We start from the raw sequence: 7,596 nt of genomic DNA on the forward strand, positions 1-7,596 counted from the left end.
TGATTTACAAGGCGAGCCGTAGCTTCCTTTGTTCAAAAGCATCCTGTCCCAATCAGCACGGCAAAGTCTGTGTCCCCTATCTACCAGAGCTGCTGCTATGCCAAAGCAGGCCTTTAAGTAGATGCCCTTTTCACCCCAATTCACTTTTGTTTACTCGCCCTCCGCTCCCCATTCAATGTCAGTCTCTATGTGAATGCACTTCGAGGAAAGTTTATAGGCGCCGCCATTGCTGCCTGCAATTGCCGCCCTGAAAAATAATTCCTTTCTCCTTCCCCTTGCGACGCACGCAATGAAGCCCTACCTGCGTGAAATCTGGATGTCCTGCAGGCAAAGGAGATATGGGACGCTAATGTTTCATAACAAATTCAAATAAAACTTGTGTTCTTGTCGACAGAGTTCGTGTGCATGTGCAGAGTCTTTCTTCTCGCTCCCCTACCGATCAGGCTGTGTAAAAGATGCCAACTGAGAACAAAATACACCGGTCCCCAGTTCCCTGATGCCACTGGAATCAACGGGGATTTTCTGCACACCAGAAACTATACGTGTCACTGGAATATAAAGCGGGTATAGCATTAGCGATCATTAGGGTTGTTTACCAGGGCAATCTGGGTTCAAAATTCTATGTTGGCAGGCCAGCTGTCTCTCGCTCGCACGCTGTATTATTCAGGGCAAACCCACAGTTGTTTCGGCGCCATGTGAAGGATTCGGAAGTAAAGAATTATTATGTACCCGTTAGAAAGTAATTTTTTACATGTTATGGAACAATTTGAACAATACAATTACAGTATCAAATTGGTAAGAAAACAATTCATGCCCATTTCGGTTGTACTTAATGGGCATTTCAAAGAAATGATAAAGATAGCAAGGCAGCTTGAAGGAAAAGTTATATGTATAACGTGTGGTCTCTGTTGCCATGATTGCAGACAAGCCCTGGCAAATGTGATGTATTCATCGGTGCAACCCCAGCGTATCCTGGAATGTGGTTACTATGTCATCACGCGAGACTCAGGGCATCACTCCATCCCTGCCATGATGGCTGCATTACTCGCAGCTGTGCAGGTAAATAACAGACCCCCCCCCCTCCTCTTGGAAGCCTGGCACAGGGTGTAAGGGCAGCAAAATGGGGTGCTAGCTTGCGACCACGGACGAATGTAACAGGTGGAAAATCCGCTGTTATTTCATTTGGTTCGCTCTCTGTGTTTTACTTTTTGCACAACAAAAGGAAGCCCGCCTGGAAGGGGTATGGTTGGTGCGGTAGACTCAGGTAGCTGGGGGAGGCTGTGTTGGAGCTGCAGGCGAACTATTAGTTCCGGATGTAGTAACATCCTGCTCTGAGAAGGGGAGGGGGGGAGTAAGACCCAATTCAGACGTTCGGCTGTGCTCCTGTTTGCAGCCTTGCCTGACTATAAACTTTTGGTGCTCTGCTTTCAATTCTGTGCCTTTGCGTCATTATGCGCGTGCAGCTAGGCTCAGACCGCACTCTCTAGGAAGGGGTTCAGCCAAGCCTGAAACTGTGTCTACTTCTTGCAGGTAGCTCGTTGGATGGAGGTGATGCTGCGGCCTCTCCTGTGATCCTCAGCCTGTTGCTGCTGTCGACCCAGGTAAGGGGTGTGCAGTCTTTGAGTCCCTAGGGCGACATGAAGGTAACACACATGTTAAATATATTTATTTGGGGATTGTACAGTGCTAATTGTCTACTGCGCGTCCTTTCATCCAGGCATCCGTGTGCCAGGCACCACTTCTGCAATTTTATGCTTCTGAAAACCGCTGGATCAAATTCGACGCCACACCCTACTTCTCTCCTCACATCTCTGACGTCTCTAAGAAGTCACACTACCAGCTGCACCTCCTCAGGGGTATTCTTCCTTTCCTCTGCTTCCCCACAGAAGCTCACTGTTTCCAGAGCTCTCTCTCTAGGCTGGACTCTATTGCAACAGCCTCTTTCTAAATCTGCCTGCTTCTACTCTCTACCCCCTGCAATTTATCCAGAACAGTACTGCAAGACTTGTCCTTGGCCTCAAGCCCAGGGATCGTATCTCTCCAGGACTGAAATCTCTGCACTGGCTCCCAGTGCCTGCAAGGATTAACTTCAAAACCCTCGGCATCGTCCACAAGGCCTTCTGGGGCCTCAACACCTTCAACTCTCTCTTCCTAAATATCTTACTTCTTGTGCTCTTCGCTCATCCGCCTCCAAATCCCTCAGGGTCAGTCGCTTTTCCAAACAACGAGTTGGTGGTAGATCTCTTTCCTCGGCTGATGCATCCCTCTGGAACAGCCTCCCTTAAACTTGAGGAGAATCATCTCTGGTTCCGGAAGCACCTCAAAACCTTTCTCTTTGCTTCTGCTTTTTCTTCTCCTCTCCTCTGCTGACCTCCTGGCTGTATCCTGAACTGCACTGGCTACCTGGACACCCTCTGATCACGGGCCCAGGTCCCTCCCCCGCCAGCGTCTCACACCTGCACTGCCCACCTAGCAACCCCCACACCCCTACAGTCCCCCTACCAGCCCCCTGATGTCTGCACTTACCCATGCACTTGCCACTTGCTGGCCGTCACTTACTTATTGCTATCATCTTGTACTGCACTATCCCTGCCCCCTTCCCACGCACTAGCGCGATCCGAATGTCACCTGGCTTAGTATGATTGTTGTCCACCCTCCCTTTGTTTCCCTTGACTCGTCACGCCTTGAAGCAGTTGGGGGCAGAAGGGAATTTGGTCACTGGTCATGTGTAATATTAATGTTTGTGCTACTATTTCGGTGTACTGGGATAGAATGGACTGGCATCGGAAGCTGCCCATCGGACACTGCCTGGAACTGGCTCTTCAGTGAAGAAAGAGGGGAACCGGAACCACCGAGTGCCTGATCCTGGTCCGGCATCAGCATCAGAAGTAAGCACTCCTTGAGTAAAAAGCAAGTTGGTTGACACCCCTATTAAATGTAATGCTTTATCTTCTCAGTCAATATGCCAGTGAAATCTTAGTCTTTTCCTGCCTCATCTCTCGCCTCTACCCCGGCATTCCTGTGAAGACATCTTGGGGTTGATACCCTTGTAAAGTTTGCAATTGACTATATGCCTAAGCCTACAGATCTACAATTGTATGTATTGTGCTTACAAAGCTGTTTCACCAAAGCACGATACTATGTGAATAAATAACCAGTTAGGCAGAAAAGCAGTAAGGAAACAAGATAAACAGACCGCCAAAAAGAGAGCATATAATTGTGGATGTGGCTTTATTAAATATTGAAATCTGAACAATTTCCAGATCTTGATATAGTTTTTCAGGTTTGAGAAATCTAATCATTTTTCTTTTCTTATATACACATAGGAACATTCGTCTCGTTACAGGCTACATGGTGAACCAAGGGAGATTGTGATGTCGGCACAAAAAGACAGATGAGCAACTCGGCCCGCTACCTGCTGAAAAAAACGCTGGCACGTGAATGTAGCAAAATGGCAGAAAAGGGAAGATTAACATTGGATTGTCAGTGACAAGAAGCAATAAAAGGTACATAAATGCCATTCAGAACACATATGTTAAATATATTTATTTGAAGCTTGTACACTGCTAATTGTCTACTGCACTTCCTTTCATCCAGGCATCTCTGTGCCAGGCACTTCTTCAGCAAAGTTATGTTTGTTAAGCATCTTTTTCCAGCTCTTTTCAAACAATTTCTACAGAATGATTCCTTTTTGCATTTCAGAATGTATCCATTAAAGCAACAGAAATGGGCTTTGGAGAACACTCTGCTGTTGAATACCGAAAAGCACTGCCGAACACAATTGGGATCTACTGTCTGAAGCAGAAGGCACCTGACTTGTCTTTTTCTACGCAAGTCTAGTCACTATATACAGAATGCAAAATTCATCAAATTTTTCAAAACATTTAGTTATTGTATTATAAAATGCTAACTGGGTTGGTTCAGGGGAACTCCATTGCTGCCTGTACTTGTCTGGGGCCCCCCGGCCCTCTTGCTTCCTGCGTTGTGGCTGAGTCCCCGCCACCCCTTGCTACCTCACATGGTTTTGTGCCCTCCCCTCTCTTACTCTCTTGCTCTGTGGGCCGGTATCCCTCCCTTGGCGTCCTGGGCTGGGTCTGCATCTTCCCTCTCCTCTGCTCCCAAGGGTAATCAAGGGCCGCCCCAACACTTGCTTGATCCCTGGGATGAGTCTGCACCACCATCTTGTTTAATCTCTGGGTTGTGTGCACACCTCCGTTTTCCTCCCTGGGATGCGACGTGCCCCCCAACTCCCTGGTCTGTGCCTGTGCCCACCCCTTGCTCCATGGGATGGTTCTGGGTCACCATCTGACTCCCCTGGACTTACCCTAGGTCCACATCAGAATCCCTCGCTCCCCAGCTTGCTCTGGTTCCCCATTTGACTCACTGGCTTGTTCCGGGTCCCTAACAAACTTCCTTACTTGCTGGGCTGTGTCTGGGTACCCATCTGGCTCCCTGCGCTGGTTCCGGGTCCCTCCTTCACCCTTGCTCCCTGGGCTTGCCGTGGGTCTCATTTTGACTCATTGCCTGGTTCTGGCTCCCCACCTAACTTCTTTGAAAGCTGTGCTGAGTCTGGGTACCTGCTTCACAATTGCTCTGTGAGCTTGGTCCGTACCTGACTTCTTGCTTACTGGGTATATCCGGGTTCGACTCCCTGGCTGGTATTGTTTTTTTTTAAATCCATACATGTGCACTAATTGTAAAGTACCCAGTTCTGGGATTGCTACAGTCATGCTTGTGTATATCTGCCCATTTTCAGGTTGAACCTCATTGTGCCTCTTTTAATAAATGCAATTGAATTAAAAGCAGGTGTGTTCTTTTTTAAAAATAGATAATATCCCATTAGCCTTGTTCGACTGTCATATCATTTTACCCAAATGACGACTAAGACCTAGTGAGTGTAATGCCTACAAGAGGGTTTCTTTTCAGGGTTATAGTTAACATCGCTTTGGGATTTTTATAGGATTGTCTTGGGTTTGCATTGCTTTTGGATTTTTATAGGATTGTTGTGGGATTTCATTGCTTCTACCAGGAAGGACTTCTAGTTAACATATTTCGGGTGCATTAAACCAAAAGGAAGCCATTGCTTGGGTTTATTTGAGGTTTTGTGTATTTTAGTGCAGCACTTTGTAATTGTGGGAGTTTATTGGGTGTGAGGACATGTTAGCTAGAGGTGAGGAATGAAATGTGGGAGTTTACAGATTGGTTCGTGACATGGGGGGATTTGCAATTTTGTACGCTAAATCAGCTTAGTTAACGACATTTGGGTGCTATAGCATAGAAGTCAAAGAGGGAAAGTGACGGCTGCAAAATTCCCTAGGAGTTTTTCCAGTACACTATACGTAAGTCTAAATAGTGTCATTCTAAAGTGATGTCACCAATCTTACTCAAAAGGGATACATCCTGGGGTAATCCAACCCCTTTTCCTAAATCTTTTGGAAGCATCTTGAAATCATTTAAACTCATCCTGGAGTGGTCTGCAATAATCATTCACAATTCAAAACCCATCCTAAAGTTATCATGGAACCATCCTGGAGTAATCCCCACCCATCCTGAAGTTGTCATGAAGTCATCCTCGAGTTGTCATGGAGTCATCCTCTAGTAATCCGAAGTCATCCAGGAGTAATCCCAACTCATCCTGAAGTTGTCATAGAGTCATCCTAGAGTAATCTGAAGTCATCCTGGAGTAATCCCCACCCATCCTGAAGTTGTCATGAAGTCATCCTGGAGTTGTCATGGAGTCATCCTAGAGTAATCCGAAGTCATCTGGGAGTAATCCCAACTCATCCTGGAGTAGTTTCTGTGATGACTCAAGAGTCATCATCTCATTACATATTTTGGCCTGTGGGAATACTTTGGATGATCTTCCTGAACTATCCATGGATGACTCTAGAATGGAGTCATCGGATGACTCCAGAATGATTCCAGGATGATCTTCCTTTTTGACTAGGGCTTGCACTGGCCTCCCTTGTCATTATTGGAAATATCTTCAACGTGTATGCCTCGTGCTAAGGCTGCACAAATACGACCCTAGACATGATGGTAACTCGTAGCCGGGAATCCACAACATCCATCGTCTTTGCTACATGTATGAAATTGAGATGTGTCTCTCAAAGCAGTCATAAGAGAAAACAAAAGAGTAGGAGTTGAAAGTCTCACATTTCTCAGAGCCAGGAAGCAACAGACTACAATGTTGACTTTTACTTTGCCTGAGCTCACTGCGGTGCAATGGATTGATGATGTTTTTTGGTGTTCAGGATCAGTAGCCTGACCCTGTCAAGACGTTATGGGAACTCCTCTTAGCCTGGGGTAGGAGGCCTACCAGGGTGGAACCCAGAGCCATTCTTACCACCGAGGGGGAATGTGCCAGTTGCGAGTCCCTGCCCCTTCCATTTCTGTGTAATTGAAGGAAGCACCACTCTTGATCACCCAATACATCTGTAGCAATTTCTGGCCAGTCTTCCGTGTTCTTCTTTCCAGAGAACAACCAGATCCATCATTTTCATTTTTGAACCGGCGAGAGAGCGGACCACCAAAGATGCCCCGTTGACTCTCAATATCAAAGCACCCCAACCAAAACAGTAATTCAAGAGAAACACTGTGCGAAGAGGTAGCAGGAAGCAGCAAGGATGTGGAATGCTGCCAACGCTTCCCTCGGCAGCAACACTCACCTATCATAGCCACCGCAATGTACTATCTCAGAAACATCCCCTTTGTAACAACAATGGAGCCATCCAAAACGTGCATTGTCCTGTAACCCGAATTGGAACTGCAATTGCAGGATGCCATTGGCAATAATTGGCAGGTCAACATGTGACGGATGGGAGAGACTTGGACCTACTTTTGTTCATTCTGTTGCTTGTAAGTAACACTTTCTGGGTGAGGAAGGGAAGGCAAGATTGGCCAGGGCAAACAGAGCGGAAGACATAAGTGTCAGCAGGAAATCCGTAATGTGTGGAATGTTCAGATGAGGACAAAGGAGGAGATAGAAGATCAAGAGAACAGAAGGAGGATGAAAAATGTGGAGGAGTGAGGAGGTGAATTCCAGAAAAGGGATGTATTGGCAGGTGAGAGAAGCAGTATTGTGGCGTGAATGTTTGTACAAGTGGTGTGATTGAAATGGGTGAAGGATGGTAGTTAGTATGTGAAAGGATCACAGTTGTAGTGAATGTAGTAGCATTGAAGTAATAGTGGTAGTTGTGTGGAACAAATAGAAGAAATAGTGAGGAATGAGGAGTAGTAGTAAGGATGGAGGTGAGTAGTTTGGAGGGAGGAGTGGTAATAGTGTAGAAGAATGATTAATAGTAGAGGAGCAGAGGTGAGAGCAGCAATGGCGTGTAGAGGTGTAGGGAGGGTGTTTGGAGAGTAGAAATTGCTATGGCTATGAGAGTAGTATGGAGTAAGACCTTAAAAGGGGACTATCAGATGGACAGAGAAAGAAGATCTAGGGAGAGAGAGGAGAGATGGTGGGCAGAGAAGGAGGGAGGTGAGTAATACGAGGAACTGCGAGTGATAGAGATACAGTGTGAGGAATATCAGAACACAATAGGACCAGAGAGACTGAAGACCTATTTGACGGGAAGGCACACCATTTACTCA

At 46.5% G+C, this 7,596-nt stretch overlaps 1 long non-coding RNA gene across 1 annotated transcript; it reads left to right on the forward strand.

Annotated features, from left to right (window-relative positions):
• Positions 1-2,115: 2,115 nt before the first annotated feature.
• LOC138480770 (uncharacterized) lies at positions 2,116-3,846 on the forward strand. The gene is made up of 3 exons (XR_011274126.1): positions 2,116-2,888; positions 3,327-3,506; positions 3,703-3,846. It is a non-coding gene; the product is annotated as an uncharacterized lncRNA (long non-coding RNA).
• The last annotated feature ends 3,750 nt before the right edge of the window (positions 3,847-7,596 follow it).

Source organism: Ambystoma mexicanum, chromosome 5p (genome assembly GCF_040938575.1).
Source record: "Ambystoma mexicanum isolate Mex_15411 chromosome 5p, UKY_AmexF1_1, whole genome shotgun sequence".
Classification (NCBI taxonomy): domain Eukaryota; kingdom Metazoa; phylum Chordata; class Amphibia; order Caudata; family Ambystomatidae; genus Ambystoma; species Ambystoma mexicanum.